Raw genomic sequence first — 19,458 nt, 5'->3', positions numbered from 1 at the left:
TTTCAGACAGGAGCCACAGCTTGTACGAACAAATAGCTCCTCTCAGCTCAGTATCAGGTGTGCAGATATGAAAAGCCCTGCATGTAATAAAACCAAACTCAATAAGGTGAAGAAACCAGCGGCTCCGGCCTCCAAATGTGTTTGATCTTTCCAATTGAAAATCTCCCACTGTTTTGCATGAAGTAAAATGTGTTTTCCCCTCTCTTCACTTCCTTTGATAGCAAAGTGGACAGAATGTAAAGTAGCTCTGATTATTGATGTGTTGTCAGGCACGTTCCCCCGTCCAAAATGAGACGCCCGTACAATCAATCATTATCAAAGACGTGGGGTGCCGTCGACGGTATGAAAAGGGAAGTCCATTTGCACATTTGTCAACACAGAATACGTGCCGCTGTGATGCCACTGGTTTCCTCCCCTTCTTTATGCTTTTATCTCCATGTTTTTTGATGAGGCCGTTTGGATGCAGGCAAATGCTTTTTCCTGTACTTCCACAGACAGCTGGATGTAGCCGGCAAGAGAATGTAAAAGAGGCCTCAGTATTAATGTGTTTTGTCAGGGAAGTTCTCCATCCAAAAGGCAGCGTCTGTCCCATTAATCATGAGCAACGGGGAAGGTGTGGGAAGCCTCGTACGGGAGGAACAAACCAGCCCATTAGCATTTTTCTCCACATAAACATGTCTTCCGAGGTGCTGATTATTCTCTATGTTCTTGATTGTGGGAGGTTTTTTTTACAGTGGTTTTACACCAGAGTGATTTCTCTTTTTTTATGTAGATGTGAAAATATGAGGCCAAGGCATCGTGACATGGCAACGAAATAGCTTACAGTGTGGAATAATCCTCGGGGATTTCAGAGATCTGGCAAACACTGATTAGAGACAAGACCGTTTTTGTTTCATTTATGACAATCCAGCCTGGATGGCAGATCTGTCTCTACAGTACATCAACAGGGCTGATGTCTTTTGGCTGTATTCAATGATTTCCCTCCAAGATGCACCGAGGAGTTCAGCCCGTCTCTGATCTTGTTCCAGATCTACTTGTGCATTTTGAAAAAAAATCCACTTCTGTCAAGTACAACATGAAAAGCACACTGTCCTCTCCAGAGATCTCCACAGCATTGGTTGTTTTTTCACACTTAAAAGAACCTATGTTATGGCCCAGCAGGAAGTGGTCTGTATATCTTGAAGGAAAAGGTCTCGGTGGATGGTACAAAGAGTTTCACTTCAACTTGGAAGACTTTCAATTTGCACCACGTCTTCTGCCAGCACATAATATTGTCCTTAAACCATAATCACAGTTTGTTCTGCGAGCCTTTGTGTCATTAAACGTATCTAAAGCCAAACCACAAAGAAAAGCTCATGGATCGAAGTGTCTTTCTTTGTCGTTCAGGAAAACAAACGTATCAGAAAGCTGACTCTAAGTCTTCTGCTTACAGTTTTACAGTCAATCAGACCAGGGGCCGTAATACTCTCGTATATCTGCAGCTTATTGATATCGTTCGCGATCAATACCAATGACTCGACATTTCTGCCTTTCACAGCTGACTTTTCTAGCCTGCGCTTTGTTCTGGAACAAAGACTCTCTGCCCTCGGTGATCCCAATCTTCACTTCCAATCTATACGCCGCTCCACAAAGGAAGGCAGTGCCATAAGTAAGCAACACAACTAAGCTGTAATGGTTTAAAGGTGCCACAGAAAGCATCTATCTGGTATTTAAATTGTTCTCTGATGTCTACAAAGAAGGTATATAACTTTGGTTGATCCAAAAAATGTCCAGATGCAGTTTTACAGACCCATCTACAACCCTATGATTTGGTCCTAGAATGGAACAAGCTGAATTGCCTTATTTGGGGCTCATTTACATAATGATGACGAGCTCTGCTCTGATTGGCTGGTTTACACGGAGCAATCCATGGCTGCCTCAGAGCCCACAGAAGTAAGTGAAGTTCACAAAACTGTGAGAGATGAACCATGGAGGCTATTGGCATCCAACCTTACCTGTGTGAGTCTTTATCGGAGGAGGAAACCGAGGAATCTGAAGAACAGCCGGTTGGTCGGAGATTGGAGAGCAACGTTACGGAGTGGTGAGTGTTAGCGTTAGTGTTTCCAGCAGCTGGTGTACGCAAATGTTGGGGCTGGACTACCGTGTGTGACGTCACACAAAGGGGTTGTTGTAATTCCCCCGTTTTACCGCTGTGATATGCATATTCATGATTTGCACGTGGAGGAGCAAACAATGGTGTTTGAGGTTCACGGTATGTCAGCTCAACGCACCGAACCCTCCTTATTCAACTGTGCCGAGGTGAATACAGTTTTCCATTCTATGCATCTTTAAGCTGAAAGATCTACCTTCTATATTTCCTTTGAATCATATTGTGACATGGCTGCTGAATAGAAAGGTCCTTCCATTGGTCCAACACTCCGATCCAGACTTAAATATCGACTAGTGTGTGTTGGAACATTTATTTGTCTTTCCCCATACACATATATCCCGACATGGCCGGGATATTCTCTGGCTTCATCAGAGCCAACAAATGATTGGTCGTCACAATAACATGTCGTCCCATTGTATTGCTGTTAGACTGTAACACATCCCAAAAATGCGAAACAGAGGTCTGGTTTTACAATGGAGGTCAAAGGCAGCTATAGAAAAAGAAAGCAGGACACAAGAGCAGGGGGAAGAGCCAATTAAACACACCAATTTTCCTGACTCTAGCCCTCACTGCTCTGGAGTTATATGAGGATAATCAATTTTCAGTTACAATGGGAGTGAATGACAGCTATATGAAAGGAAGTAGCAACAAAAACCAAACTTGGTACACAAAGGCGGGTTCAAGAGCCAATCAGACACACCAAATGTCATGACTCTCACCTTCACTGTTCTGGAGTTATATCAGGATTCAGATGTCACAAGCTGCTACTGAATGACTGACTTCCTGTCACTTTTCATCGGTACCAGTAGGTCTGCGTTACGAAAACATATATTGTGTTAGAGGAAATATACTCGGGTCCAATTAAAGTGTACATAAAAATACTGTATCTACATTGGACAAGCATGTTATTTCACAACAAGAGACCACAGCAGAAAACCTCTAAATGTGAAACAGATTTGGCTTCTCACTGAAATGGTCCTAGCAGTATCAGCTCTAGAGTAAATGTCAGTTTCCCAAATGCTGATTTAATCAAAAATTATTCGGTGGACTTCAGATGTAGCGAGCTCATTCTGAAAATGACCTTCTGTCGCTTTGAGTAGGCCAGTAGGCGTTCATCAGAATACAAAAATGCAAATGCCATAGCAGTCACAGTATTTTGGATGCTGATCGCTAGAGCTTCAGTCTGCTGTTAACTAGCTTTCTCATCTCTGCTATAGAAATGTGACATTGTGCCAGTTAGAGAGGCGGGAGGGAGGGATGGGGGAGAGGCTTGTGTAGGAGGAGAGATTTTTCTAGCAGTGCTGTTAAAACTTGTACTTGTCCTCCTCGAGAAATTGATAGAAACCACACAACCGTTAATGTGTTAGGAATCACCTTCAAATGATTGTTTCTTCTCCTGTTTAATCTCAAAAGAAGCACTTTTTTTGTAATGCTCTCCTTTCACGACATCAAAGGACCTCCAGAACTTTGCAGAAAAGTTCCACCAGTTCTCACAGTGTGTTCAGGGAACAGATGGACTTTTTGGCAGACTTTTCACTTACAGTGTGGGGGATTAAGACAGGCTGCATTAAATAACCTCCTCAGTGCGAACAGCCAGCTCTGCCCTGTCTAATCTAATGCCACGGTGTTATCGGAGCACTGCAGGTTGTTAATAATGTCAACCCCGCCCCCCCCCCCCCCTCCTCTGCAGTAGCATGGTCCAGCCTTGGACTCTGGCTGTCAGTAAAGCTGGTTTGCTTCCGTCTCAGTGTGGCGGGATTGCTTTACAGGAGCCAAATGTACGGCCCCTTTGTTGTCTTGTTAATTTCTGGTATTATTCCCTTATTATTGATGGTGGTGGGCGGCCAATGAAGCTTGGGGTGGAGTTATGATGGTTGCATTCACCTGCTCACCAGCTATTCCACCATTTCTGGATGTAGGAAGGAGCCTGATCCCTTAACGTGCCAACCAATGATAGCCAATAATACCTCCGGCCACAGTCCTCCGTAGCTTTGTAATTCAGTCCACCCTATTTTAAGCAATCCAATCAAATGTTAAAGGATTTGATTTGAACTCCTTTGTAATTGTACTGTTCAGATTAACCAAGCAATATGTCTCAGTACAGAATCTTAAGAGGCTTCACCATGTATTAGGCTCATACAAACCCTCAAAAGGCCTCTCACCATGCTCATTATCGATGGTAATCTGTGGTTGTGATCGTGAACAACCCTAACCCTAACCCTCTCAACGAGTCTTCGTGCCCTACGGATGATTGTGGATGTTGCACTGTGACTTTGGGGATTGTAAAATGAGGTCAGAGTACTCCAGTCAGAGTAATCGTGTCCATTGAGGCCATTTTTGATGTGTCAGGAGTCTGAGTTGGACTGCCGAATACCTGGAGAAGATTTATGAATTTCATGTGTAAGCACAAAATGTTTTTCGGCTGTAGTGAAGAGGAGGGGGAAACATCTTGTATTCTGTTGCGTCAGCTAAGGTTACTCAAGTAAATCCTGAACCGATGTTTGTTTGTTTGTCATTTCTTTGTGAATAATTGCTTTGAAGTAATGACAATACAATGATATGCCAATTTAATCCAAGAGCCAAAAGCATGATTCATTGTTCAGGTTACTCCTCATTAGAAGAAATGACTGTTACATGCATGTTAGGGGTTACTTTATTGATCAATTCCAACTATTTTTGCAAATTATTTCGACTGATTCACTTCATGCTGACAGCAGAAATGATTGGGTTTCCCGCTTAAGAACGATATATAAGTGTGGACGTTTTTCAGACTCAAATATCCGTGTGATTTAATCATGCCACAAGCCTTGGGTGCAGAATATATGTTAATAATCTGTTGTTTCAGAATGAATTATCAGTAATTAGTTGCTATTTCATTATTATTATGAGATATTCATGAGTTTTTTTATTTAATTAAATACAGAATTTGATTAGAAAGCCCCCCCCCCCCCCCCCCCCCCCCAACGGCTTATGATTTTTCCATTGGTGAACAAAAATGCATGTTTGAGCACCAGGGATGTGATTTTCAAAGGACTAAATTCATCTTGACTAAAACTACGAGACACAATCGTTGCAAGGCTGACATTTCTTCAATTTTGTTGCTATTCATCCGTCCTTCCACAGTTCATATATTTGGACATTTGAGTGCCATTTAATAAGCCCTGGTGCAGGATGTGTCTGACACTTGTTGCTTGAAAGATGCACAAAAGAAAACCTTGCTGAACGTGAAATATTGGTTGGAAACAATGACTCAGACATACTTATCTGTACCCAGGAGCAGGAGATGGATAAAGCAAGGCATTTTTGGAATTGAAAGTGTGTATTGATCATGCAAGATGAAGGCCAGGCTGTATGAGACCAATGACCTGTCAAATAGCTGAAGAAAAATAAGACTTTTGGTGATTCATTTTAACACCTTTACCCAGTTTCACCCTCTCTGTTCTGTCTCTACCTCTTACTATATCATCTTTTACTTTCTCCCTTCATGTGTATCCTTTAAAACCATCTCTCAGTTGATCAGTGGATGCATTCACAACCCCGCCTAAGCACACACTTTTCACTGCCTCTTTTCGGTTTGTCTTTTTCAGCGATACAAAGTGTCCATGCGGCCCGTAAGTACATAAAGGCTTGGTAAATATTCCCCTATGTATTTATAAAGATGGGGCCATGACACCAGCTGCTTGCAATGCTGCTCAAACACTTCATTTGAGATGATTTTCTAAATGCCCTTTGAAGGAGGGTCATCTCTATTAAGTGACTCTTCCCTCAAACATGTCCTCATTTATCAGGAAGCATGGTTCCTCCACGGGGCAGAAGAATCTCACCTGACAGCATTCTTCAAGAGGCCATTCAAGCGTTTAATTACCCACCATGCCACTGCATCGGTTTTAAACACTGTTTGACATTGTGCTACCTGGATATGAATCTGCACAGACATCACCTGAAGCCATCTTTGTTCCCATCAGTCCTGTAACTGAGGCTTCATCGGAGACTGAGGCTGGTAAAGCCAAGATAAGAATCCAAATAAGAGATAACAGGAAGTGGCCCCTGTAATAGTACCGACTGCGGACAGTTAGCGAGATAGTCTATGATTCAGGACGCTGCAGGGGCAACCACCTGCATCGCCCACGGCGTAAGAGATACGAGGAGGAAAATAAATGATCCCTGCAGATATATCACTAAATGGGAGGAAGGGGATGAGACTAGAAGGAGAAGTCTTGGGAGAAATGCACCATACAGTGGATTTACATGCACTCAAATAATCAATGCTAACCTGATAGAAGAAAGGCCGCAATATTTAGATTTCCTCATCCGATTAGCTTAGTTGAAGTATGCATTTCATTATAATCTCAACTGGATTCCTCTGAATACATTCGCCCTTTCGTTCAACATATACGTTTCTAAAAATACCACTCACTGTATTTCAAAAATAGCATGGTGTCATCTGCATACATGCAGAATCAGATATGTGGGGCAATAATGAAAGAACATAAGAAGTGGGATCCAGAGAGCTGCTTCCAGATATTTACATCAGCTACATAAACCCATTAGAAAAAACCAAGTCAATGAATTTCAAATACCATTGATTCCCACTAATCCAGTGCTGTGTTTGGATAAATCGGCTGCAGGACTCCATGTAGCTGCTTGACAGACAGAAGAGGTCTGTAAAGCAGTCTTTAGTATTTGTATTTGGTGTCTCTCCTGGGACATGTCTCCATGCTCTTTATTGTTCTCATACTGACTGTGCTGCAGCTCCTCTTTCACCCTCTGTCTGAAACCAGAGCCCAGTCTGCTCTGATTGGTTAGCTGGCCGACTTTGTTGTGATTGTTCAATCAGCTTAGAGATGTCCGGTCCCTTAGCCTATCACGTACAATGTGTTGGAGCGCTAGCCAATAGAAGCGTGAGTGTTACATAGTGATGTCACTATGTCCCGGAAGTGAAAGGAGTAAAATGTAATGGCGTGTTTTTCAATGTTTCTTTCCAAAGTTCTCTATGTTCTTAAGGGACGACTTCCTGGAAATAGATTTCTCAGCAGGTGTTGTGTGTCAAAGTTGAACACGATTAAACTAATCGAACCTGCCTTTGTCAAACCTATCAACTGTCTCAACACGAACCCATCACATTGTTAAAATAAACCCATGAATAATTGCGTCAAAGCAGTTTCTCCCTGAGCAGCTGCAAGTCATGGCACGGCAAGTGTGTTTATAGAGCACATTTCAGCACACGGCATCCAAAGTGCTTAACAAAACAAAATTGACAACATTTGTGCAAACTTCCCTGCTTTGGGACGCACCCCGGGCTGACAGTAATTGACCGCACCCCTCAGACTACGACAACACTCGTCACGCGCATCGCATCAGCTTTACACATTTTATATCCTTGTTTGTCTATATTTTCATGGATGACCACACTGTGCTACTCCAACTCATGCGGAACAGTTTGGTTTAACCACACCGGCTGGATTCTTGCAATCTTTCCAACAGAAGATTTAGGCCAGCCTTCTGTACAGCCAGTATTACATCTATTTCACAACATGGAAAAGCAAATGCAGCAGAAACACATCATCCATTAAGAAGCAAAGATAGTGGAATATACACAACAGGTATGGAAAACATTAATAAAAACCACACTTGAGCGTGACAGGTGAGCAGCTCAATCAAAAGTAGCAGTGAAAAGACAAGTTTTCAGTCTGGTTTTAACACTAGAACCGCCAACGGGTACATTTTACCCACAGCTGCGGACATTACAATACATCGAAGTTAGAAGCTTAAGCAGCGGATGAGAAACTGCATGTTATTACAAAGATAGGAGCAAATTCTGATGCCAATAAAATAATAAATACAAAAAATAAAATAAAATAAAAATATATGAAAATGTTGAATAAATATAAAATATATATAAAAATGAAATAAATAAAATAAAAAATGTTTTTAAAAAATGATTTATATATTTCTCTTCATAATATGTAAGTATGCCCTGACATTTGTTTGATTATAATAAATATTATAACAAATATCTAGTTAAAAAAGAGAGCAAATTCAGATACTTATATCTCCTAAATTCTAAAATCAGGTGCAAAACTATTTTGGAGCAAGTTCTGTTGGCAATAAAATAAAATCAAACACATTTTTATCCTTATTTATTGAAAAAATGAAACGTCATCATGTGAAAGGATTTCTTATATTTTCCTTTACTTTCATGAAGTGCCATAAAGGTAACCAGCGTGTCACTTCGAACCACAGACAGTGGATGAATGTTTCTGCCTACACAAACAGTTTTTCTAAACTAAATTTCCCTAGCTCCTGAGTCACCTCCGACAGTCATTTGAAAGCATGTCAAAACCAAGAGTCACAAAAATGAATTTCATCCTGTGAAAAAATGCAAACAGAGGACTTTTTATGGCTGAGCTGTGGGACTGTAAGTGGAGGTTAGAGGATACTCTCTCACCCGGGACTTCTCTCTTCTTTTAAAGCAGACACATCTTTTGTTAAATGTGGGATCAGGGGTTTCTAAAAAAAGGGCCGAAGTGTAAATATTTGATATGTTAAAAAGCACATTTTCTATCCTACATACTCCTTTCTCTTATTACACAAATGTCCCATTACTTTGCCCGACAAAATTATTCATGAAGAGCGAGTCTGTGTGACTTACTTTTGACTGAATAATAATTACATGTCTGCCTTTTTATAAATGCCCTGAATTCATCTTTGTTCCTATTTTAAACCCCGTCAAAGTTCAGTGCAAGTGGCAGGGCTTTATGTGTACTGTTATAGTCAAAGGAAATTCCCTTTTAGTTTTAATACTCTGTCAATTTCTGGATTACATCCCCCATTGAGCTGTCAGGCTGCTCTGTATCGTACGCTGATTAAAGACGCTGAAGTTAATGAAAGGGAAATGTTATAAATGGACTAAACTGGGTTAGAATAATGTGGATATCTGCTACCCAAACAATCCAAATCCACCTGTGTTGTTTATAACAATATTTCCTTTTGAATTTCCTATCAAACGGAGTACTTCCCCTGCTCTAATCCCTCTGTATAATTACCTACATCACACACCTTGAGACTTCAATTTCAGCTGCAGCGGCATGAAACCGGTCTGAGGAAACATCCGGCACGCGGTCACGGCTCTATCTCCGTAACAAACAGGATCCTAGTTGTGATGGCAACCCTATATGGAGTGTACGGCCCTATGCAGCCTCTGTAATCACAGCATGCACACAATGTAATGCATGTCATATTCATCACGACATGAAGAACATAGAGTTAGATTAGCACCCGGAGGGGAAGGTGCATCGTATGAACCATGTTAGCTTCAGGTACTTATCCAGCAGAATGACTTCACATGACCTTGAACATGGTGTTCCTCCGGCCCTAGAAATCAAACAACATATCTGGTTATGCATTTGATGTATAGTATTTTGAAATAGAGAGAAATGAAGAAGAGACATTTACATTTCTTGGATAATCTTACAGTTGATAGATTATCTCCCTATATATATATATGCCCTCTTTTCTCTCTTCTAAAATGTGTGATATGTTTATGGACTGGACATATTCTGCTCATTTTCAGGTCCGTATTTGCATGCTGTGTCTCTACAGTTACATGCTTTGATGATTCATTAATAATTGGGCAATATATAAACCAGTACCACTGACGTTGTCGTGGTGTTGGTGCTTTTGTTTTGTTGAACGCTCTCCTGGTTGTCTTTTCTGTCTTTGTTATTTCCCGCTGTGTTTTCGCCTGCATCGTTTTCCTCTGTATGTTTGTCTTAATTTTTCCTGCCGTTGTTTCTCCTTCTGTGGTTCTGCTGGTCGATTCTTCCTGTACCCTTGTGTTTCCTTTTGGATTTGCTAGATAGATAGAATTGGAGGATGCACAGAGCACAAACAGTGACATTTGGTCTTTGCTTTTAACCTATCCCAGTACGAGGAGCAGTGGGCAGCTATTGTATTGCTCAAGGGCACCTCAGCAGGACCCCGGAGATAAACTGGGACCTCTCCATGCAGTCCGCACTCCAGACTGCATATTTTAAATCTGTTCATGGACTTGAACCAGCAACCTTACGGCTCTAAGTCCCTACTTACTGAGTTACTCGTGCCGGGCTGACTTCTTCTCGGCCTGTTTTTGCTGGGTTTTTTTTTCTGCTTCCCTTAGTTTCGTGTTTACATCTCTTGTATCGGCTTTGCATTCATAAAAGTTTCCTTTCCTTTACTTCCACTGCATTTGGATCCAACTGTTAGCCATATCCTGGGACAGATATGCAATAAGCTAATATATTATACTGGTGGACGTTGTGTAACGGATTGGCCAAGTTATCAATAAAGTTATATTCAATAAGTAAGACGAGAGATGAATTGAAAGGGTTTATTGCTTAAATTACTTGAGATGTTGACACCAGTTTGTTTATATGGTATGAGTATCGCTAGTGGTTACTTAGAAAGGTTCAACGGAAGCTTTCTATGTTCGTTTCTGAGCGACATTAACCTATGTCTATGTTCAGCAGACATCCTGAGCTATTTAAAGGTTCCTGCTATATTTATTTAGTCCTATCCTCTAGATAAATGTAGAGCACAGAGTGGGAGGCCATCTTTATTTTGATTCATCACTCTTTGCTGTGCCTGCAGGGGGAGCTATTTTACATACATTTTACATAATCTACCTTTGAGCTGCATAGGGGAATTTCTGGGGATTTGTTTTGGCGGCAGAATATCAGCTCAGGTCTTATCCTCCGGAGAGGACTTATTTAGCAGGAGATGTATTTTCTATTTCCTGTCGGCAATCTCTGTTTGTCATGCCGTACCTTTCCCAGAGCTTATGTGAGTCAACGTATCCCTCGGTGTACTCTGAATAAGTAGGGGGGCTTTTAGGGCGCTTCAAAGGTTTCCTGCAGGACTCTGAAGGTACTAACAGGAACCCTCTGAGGCTGCTCTCAGGTGTCTTTGAAGAACAAGTCTGCTTCTCTGCTCACCTTTCCGATCATATTAACTTTTAATAAAGGCATTGGAAATACTTTTTAAAGTCTTTGTTTGCATGGGTTTTCAGCTCCAGCTCCCCCTTCACATAGCATTGCACCTCCTCTTGACAGATTCTATGTTCTCCTAAAATATTAACCTCAATGAAGTTTACTGGGATTATTTGTCTGTCTGAACATACTGGAGTTTGCAGATAAAGCACCGGGTTAATTAGAGTTTTAAATCACAGCCGTGCCGTCAGTAAACACAACACTGCAGTGTGCAGCTGTGCACATCCAATAGCACTGATCAATAAGTAGTAATGTGCAAGAGGGAGCATTTTTAAAGGCATTGATCACGGTGCAATATTTGTGATCACGCCTCGAGTGTGTGAAAATAAAGGATCAAAAGAGCCTCCGTCTCTCTGGGTCCATAACGCACTTCTTGTGATTATTTTATTCTTTCAGTACGTGCTAGAATGTTTCTCTTTTGTCACAGACTGAAAAACCCACTTGTGTTTACTGCACCGTGACGCTGTTCTCTTTGATCCGTCCATAAACAAAGACGTAATCGGAAAATTGGGCTCAAAATGATTTATTTACCAATTCAAAGAATATTGAAAACGAAGAAATCAAATAAACTAAATCAGAGTTTGGACTCAAATCCTGGCGCTGTTGCCATCTGTGCCGAAAGATCAGACTCCCCATCCAGTGCCGACCCAGTCCCTCATACACCCATAGCCCCTCCCAGTAGGCTTACTCTTCAATTAGTCAATCAATTAATACCGAATGGTGCATTATCTGCTTGTTAACTCCCTTATAAGACATCAAATATATACCATATACCTAAATACATAGGTTAGTTATCATTTACATCGCACCAGCACTAACAATGGTTTCTCTTGCTTGAAGTGAATATAGTTTATATGCATTCTTCTAGTTTAAATCTTTACGTTTTCTTAAATTGCTTTGGATTAAAGCGTCAGCTAAATGACATGAAAGCAATGTGGGGTTTTTTTTTGCGAGGACATCCGGCTTTTGTAAGTGTAGTGATTTGATTGTAAAGATTACAATCAGCAAGTTAGGAGTCAATCAAAGAAAGTGGATTCATCCAATTTAAACCTGGATTGAGCAGAAGGTGCTCAATAGATAAGCACAAGTTTATCACAGACTTTTATATAGCACTATGCGAGGGCAATATCTATATTAGAGTGTATTTGTGATGCAATAAAATAAGTAAATGGCTTTTTTTCCCCTTCAGTCAGCTCCATACATCCTCCCCATGTCGATGAAGTACAGATTCCATCAAGGTCACTTCATTAATTGTCCCAGTTGTAATTATATATCATAAAACACCATTCACCCTCAGGTCAGGTAGCAATGGGAGACCATCTTTCAGGAGGGGACGGGGGGGGGGGGGGGGGAGAATATCAGGGCCGCTGCAGTAAGGAAAAAGCTAGATTTCCATTTATGCTCCTTTCATCACATTCACTCTGCTGCAGAATATAACTTCTCCACGGGGTCTTTTGATGCACTCAGGAGGCAATTGGAGCAATAAAATAAGTGTGAGGGTGTGGAAGTGACACTGTCAGGATGAATACAAGGGATCACTGCAGATAAAGAAGGACTCAGTAAAAGTGGTTTTATCCTTTAAGCTGATTATTACCATCCCTACGAGACGGTTGGTCCTAATCTGACCAAGAGACTCCTGTGTGTATTTACTGCGATGATGAGAAAGCAATAGGTGTGATTCACACGTTTACTGGATCCGACAGTGAGGGAGGACTTTTTTTATATTCTAAGGTCGTTTGATTACCTGGAGGTGAATACATGTCTGTTTTGATGGGAACATCTGCGGCACCAGCTTCACACACAGAATTAGCCGTTTGATCGACGAATATGAAAAACAGCACCGTTTTTTTGAAAGGTTTGTGCTTCCATTTGTAAGAAATGAGACGAAGTTCCGTCATGCTGTGAAGATCAGTGGGAGAGTCCAGCACAACACTGGATCAAAGGTGCAGGAAGACCAGCAGCTGCAAATTGAACGCTTCACTCACTGGATGTAGGTCCAGAAAAATAGACTTCTATCAACCTGGCTTGCTGTTGGACAACTAGGAATTTAAAGGGGACATATTTTCAGGTCCATATCCAGTATGTAGTGTCTCTACTGGGACATGTCTCCATGTTTTAAGGTTCAAAAAGCTCTTTATTCTTTCTCATATTGCCTGTATGGTAGTTTTTTGGGCGGGCTCTGTTGTGATGGGTCAACGGTTTAGAGATGTCCCGCCCCTTTGCCTATCAAGTACTATGGGTTGGAGCTCTAGCCAAAAGATATATGTTCGCTTTGTTCAGAAAGTAAACAAAGGAGTCCAATGGAGGTGTTTCAGATGGATTTTAGCCTTTGCAGACCATTTACATGCACTAAAAACCTATATAAGACACTACAGGAAAGGGAAAACCCCCAATAGCATAATAAGGCCTCTTTAACTCTAAATACTGGACATGCAACAAGTGCTTTGCAGGAATAATGAGTATATTAATAGACATGTTTCAGGTGGGGGGGCTATTAGGGGTCGAAAAGCACATTTTGTGGCACCCTGTGTGAAACAGACAGAGCACTGCTGCTGCTTTTATTGACGTGCTGCTCCCGCTATATGCAGGATTTGTAGACATTGTGTGACAGGTTTATCCGGCCATGTATTCCACAGCCTGCTGCTCCGAGGGTATGTTATTATTAGAGGCACAGTTTCCCCCTCACTTGTTATTCACAGTTGCTTTTATTTGTAGCTGTAGAATACGTTGCAATATTGTGAACTTATCAAGATAGAAGGAAAGCATGGAGGACGTGTTAGGTTTGGCGTTAACGGCAAACAGGAAATTAAAACAGGAGCAGATCAGAAAACAGGGACAGCTTTTAATAAAATAAGATGTACCTGGAGAAATGTAATTCAAGTCGGCTCGCTCTGGGGGCAAGGGGAGAGAAATATATTGCATTTATCTACCTCAAAAACTCAGCTTATTTGGAAGTATACATTTGTTTTAAAACTGAATTTTCTCATACATCCTTTCGCCAAGGCTTCGTGTTTTGTCCTGCAGTGACTATATCGTTTGTGATAATAAATTAGGAACCTGGCTTGAGAATATTTCATACTTATAGTGTAATTTACCACAACATCATCTTCCTTTTTTACCGGTGCTAATTACTGTGTTTTGGTACAGCTTTGAAGTGCACCTAAATGACACTGTAATGAGAAGCTCTTTATAGAAACGGTTCGTTCTTAGTACTTTAAATTAGGGTCTTTAAAGCTCCTAAATATGACATAATTTCAAAGGCTGTGATTACAAGAGAGAAATAAGAAGATTGGCGGTGATGCAGCAGCAGCTCCTCTCAAAGATCAGGAGGTTCCTCCGAGATGAATGACTCTGCAGAAAGCAACGCACCGGGGAAGCAGAAAAAGCCAGCGGCAGTACTCACAGCCGCAGTGTGTACCGTGTTCAGAGTCAGTGGATATGCAAGCTCATTTGAATGTTTGCAAGGTTTCTGGGCTGCGCGTTCAGGTGGCGAGGCAGACACCACTTTCCCCTAAAACTAAAATCCAGTTCACCTTAATTATGCAAAAAGAAGTCCCGCCAAAGCTAATGCATGTATCTGGAGCGTAACTCACAGCCTTGTGGTTCTTCCTTTAGTCCAAAGTTTCTCTAAAAGCAAGCTAGATGCTTTTCTGTACTCCTGATGATTAACAAAACAACAGACCAATAACAGAAAGTCCTTTGTGAAGGTAATTATGCTTTTACTTAGATTTAGGCCGCTATCACACAGACCAAGGGCAGCAGCAGAGTGAAGTGTTTGGCACAACTCTGGACTTTGGAAGTGCCAAAACTGCAGTCCCAACAACGAACCATCGGTCATTTGTTTAAACTGACCACCATGACCAGTTGTTGTGTCAAGGCTTTAAAGCCACTTTCCTACCAGGAGTGGGGTTCGAACCCACGAGGACTGATGTCCATTGGATCTTAAGTCCAACGCCTTAACCACTCGGCCATCCTGGTTGCACATGTGTCGATACAAGGACACAACTTCCAGCTGAGATTCTGGATTAAAAAAGAACTAGCTCTGCCTGGAGTTTCTTCTACTGAATTTCCTGTGTTTGGAGCGTTGAGTTATTTAGTAAGACTCAATAAAAAAGGAGGTACCACTTCATTAAGACATATCTGAGAGGAAGCTACGAAAATGGTGAATAGAGTGCAGAAAAAAAGTAGCAAACTCCTCATTAAGCAGTCAAATACAGAGTTCCCCATCTATTTTCTACCATGACCGGGTTTTGAACCCCCGAGGACTAATGTCCATTGGATCTTAATTCCAACGCCTTAACCACCCGGACATCCTGCTTCCACATGAGCCAAAACAAGGACACAATCTCAAGCCAACACTAGATTCAACTTGCCTGTAGTTTCTTTTACTGAATTTTCTGTGTTTGGAGCATTGAGTTATTTAGTAAGACTCAATAAAAAAGGAGGTACCACTAAGAATGCAACCTAGAGAAAGCTGCAAATGGATAGGCAAGCTAGTAGTTTAGCAAACATACTTGTCTCTTTTTTAAAGCCAGTCAAACACACAGTTCTGCATCATTTTCCTACCAGGAGTGGGGTTCGAACCCACGAGGACTAACACTACGCCTTAGCTGCTCGGGCATCCTGGTTCCACATGCATCCAATCACGGACAGGATAAAAGACAGCAATCACGTGTCACAGTTCAGCAGTGCAAAGAGAAGCTGTGCAATGACCCTGGTTCTGTAGGTCGTGTACACACTTCAATGTCTCCTATTGAGCCCTAAGGACAGGGGCATGAAAGGTGACTGAATAAATGCATGGGCAAACTGAAAACGACTTTAAAAGGACACACTGCGAAATGGTTTAGGGTAAATAAACTCAGCACATCAATAACTGTAAACAACATTGGGATTCTTTCAGTGTGCTGGGGCTGTCGCGTGCTACAAGGCCGGACAGGGGCTCTGGTCAGGAAAGAGGGGAAGATAAATGGCCCCAAATATTTCGGAGAGGGTGGTGGTCAGCTACCGTCTGATACAAACAAGAAAATGTCAAAGTCAATCCAAAGCCCATGGGCGGAAATCCCACGAGCTCAAGCACAAACTCTGCGTATCGATCCGCTGTCAGTGTGATTACTGAGGAACGGGAGACAAATCCCACATTCAGATGTTCTCAGAAACGTATCAGAATCAGGTCACGGTTATCAAAGCAGAAAATGTGCTGTGGTTTCTCTTTGTTCACCTTTAAATGCAACGTAAGAAATGAGCTTCTTCTTCTTCTTCGTCTCGTTTTTTACCTTTAGCTCGTTACTGCGGCACGTCCAACTGAAAGCGAAATAAAATCAAGTTTGATTTAATGGGTTTTCATTTCAGCCTTCAAGGCACTACAAGGAGGAAATTAGACAGAGCCTGTAGACTCGTGATATCCGTGGTGTATCCACACAGACGCCAGCCAGATTTAATTCCAATGCTGATTACAGAATTACTGAAGACAGTAATTATTCATAACTATTACAGAAGCCAACGAGCACGTGTGTGGCGCTCTGATTAAGACATACACACATTCTGTGGCAAGGACTTTCAAGCTGAGACTGTGTGCACATAAACATTGATCAATTAATGCAAATGATGACATTATTGGTTTAGTATTCTACATGTTTGCCGAGATTTTGGAACACTTCACTCCTGGAAATGTTATATCCTTTATGACTGAGCCTGTTTGCTTCTTTCAGCTCACATTTATTTGGTTTTATCAGCTGAAATGTCATGGTTTCGGTTCACTCTCATCAGGCAGAATACATATTACACAAGAGCGTCGAGTTATTTGGTTAAGCTCAATAAAAAAGGAGGTACCATAAGAACTCATCTTATGAGAGGAAGCTACGAAGATGGTGAAGAGAGTGCATAACACCCTTGGCAAAGCTAGTACGAAATCACAAGATTGCTTTCACCAGTTTCAAGCAGCATACTCCTCATTTGTATCCCACCTACTTCCTACCAGTAGTGGGGTTTGAACCCACGAGGACTAATGTCCATTGGATCTTAAGTCCAACGCCCTCCTGGTTCCACATGTGTCAAAAACAAGGAGCTATCACTACATTCAAAAGGCACTAGCGCTGCCTGGAGTTTCTTTTACTCAATTTGGAGCGTTGAGTTATTTAATTAAACTCAATGTATCACTAAGTATGCATCTGAGAGAAAGCTGCAAATGGCTAGGAACGCTAGTAGTTTACCAAACATGCCTCTTTATTTAAGCAGTTTTTCAGTCCAACAGACTTCCCTACAAGGAGTGGGGTCTGAACTCACAAGGACCGATCTCCATTGGATCTTAAGTCCAACGCCTTAACCACTCAGTCATCCTGTTTGCACATGAGTCAAAAACAATGACACAAGCTGACAGACAACCATCACTCCTAAAGGCCTTGGTAGTTTTAAAACCTTCTACAGACAGTTTTCTACAGCTTCCACAGACATGTACTGAATAAAAACACCATCTGCTTATAGATGGCTTCCCCTTAAATCTCGCTTTTAGGATGCTATTCTCTCGAAGGCTTGATTTACAAGAAACAGCTGTGCAAAACGACCTCACAGAAATGCAGGGTGTCCTGTTCTGGGTGCTAACTAGCTTATATTGAGAGTAGCTAGCACTAGTTTAAAAAGGAAGTAGCTCTGCCTGGAAATTAATTGACAGAATTTTCTGTGTTTGCAGCGTAGAGTTATTTAGTTAACCAGATAACCATCACTCAGTAAAGGTACTAAGCTAAGCTACAACCACATAAAGCTCACTTCATCTCCTCCAGGGAGAGGTAGTAGATAAACCGCACTTCACCGCACTATGCTTCACACAGAACCTTGTCCTTTGAGCAGACAAGGGTCTTGTCTCTCCATTGAAGTGATTTTAAAGTCACACCTACCAGGAGTGGGGTTCGAACCCACGAGGACTGATGTCCATTGGATCTTAAGTCCAACGCCTTAACCACTCGGCCATCCTGGTGCAAATAATTGCAAAACAAGGCAAACGTCACTCCTGGTCTATTTAAACCTTTTGCAGTTTCCTCCTACTTCCAATCGCTCCACTACGCCAATCGCTACGCTAAGCTACGCTAAAACAACATTTAACTAAAGCTAAATTAAGCTACTAACTTTGACTCGTGCTGAATCTTTTCACCTCCTCAAAGCAAAAGGGTTATTGTTACCTGATATTTTTAGTTGGAAGTTAAAAGCGACATTTAGCACAGCCTCAGGCACTTTTTGACAAAGAATAACAGCCTCTTTTTTCCCTCCACTTCTGCTTGTGTGAATACAAGCAGCTCATTATGTGTCTGAATCTCAATTTTGGCTTGTCTCAGGTATTCTTAGTGCCCTGGCAGCTAAGCAAAGAGGAATATTTACATTTCCCCCGCTCATTATTCCTGGAATGACCTCCGAGCAAAATTAAGCTACACTGTGTAACCCTGCGGGTCCAGTCAAGGAGAAGTCTTTCTCACTGTTTTCCATTGTATGTTTAATTAATGCATGCTATTAACGACGGTAGCAGAAGAGCATTAGGAAAAACTAATGATTCCACTGTCAGTAATTATAGGCCTGTTTATTATGATTAGTCGGTATCAGGCAGTCATTTGTATTTATTTTTCTTTCATGCTTTACATGTGCTGGATTATGAGCTGTATCTGGTGAAAAGGAACTTGGGTAATGTATTCATATATATTGTATATATGCAGGTTGAAATCAGACAACACATGCTGCTGAAGCTCAGGGTCTAAACACAACAGTTCCTGGAGAAAATAAACGGCAACAACAGAAAAAACCCACAGATTCAGATCATCCTCTGCGCCGCTGTAAACACATTCTGCCTGCGGCCGGGAACACAAAACAGAAGCTGTTCTATCTGCTCTACCCATCGAGATATGTCTAAATCTGTTTTTACATCTCAATTTCATTGTGATCGGAGAACAAAGGGGCGACACATTTGGGGGTATGTGAACTTTGAAAGCTGCAGCAGTGAAACAGAACAACCCTATTGACCTTGTGGGGTGACAAGAGAAAAGGTCTTTTGTCCTCCGGAGCGTGGCACTGCAAGGCGCATTTTATAAAAGGTTTGTTTGTGCCGTACACAGATCACACCTGTCCGGCCTTATGAGGATAAATCATGATGATTATCCAGATACAGTCAGGATAAACAAAGGGTCATAGGGGTGAATTTTCTCCCACAACACAACACAAACATGTGGAATACTCTCATTCAGGGTATTCTGAGCGTTGTGAAAAGCAGCCGCACTGTCTCTGGATTAAATCACTGCTGTATGG

General features: G+C 41.6%; 1 protein-coding gene and 2 non-coding genes across 3 annotated transcripts in view; all 3 read right to left on the bottom strand.

The window, feature by feature from the left end:
- LOC134874981 (CMP-N-acetylneuraminate-beta-galactosamide-alpha-2,3-sialyltransferase 1-like) overlaps positions 1 to 19,458 on the bottom strand; it is a 61,300-nt gene that overhangs the window by 35,035 nt on the left and 6,807 nt on the right. The window lies entirely within an intron of this gene.
- On the bottom strand, positions 15,071 to 15,153 carry trnal-uaa (transfer RNA leucine (anticodon UAA)). Its single transcript has one exon. It is a non-coding gene; the product is annotated as a tRNA-Leu (tRNA).
- On the bottom strand, positions 18,063 to 18,145 carry trnal-uaa (transfer RNA leucine (anticodon UAA)). Its single transcript has one exon. It is a non-coding gene; the product is annotated as a tRNA-Leu (tRNA).

Source organism: Eleginops maclovinus, chromosome 13, assembly GCF_036324505.1.
Source record: "Eleginops maclovinus isolate JMC-PN-2008 ecotype Puerto Natales chromosome 13, JC_Emac_rtc_rv5, whole genome shotgun sequence".
Classification (NCBI taxonomy): Eukaryota; Metazoa; Chordata; class Actinopteri; order Perciformes; family Eleginopidae; genus Eleginops; species Eleginops maclovinus.
The sequence above is the reverse complement of the archived record's forward strand: the minus strand, read 5'-3'. Positions and strand labels throughout refer to the sequence as shown.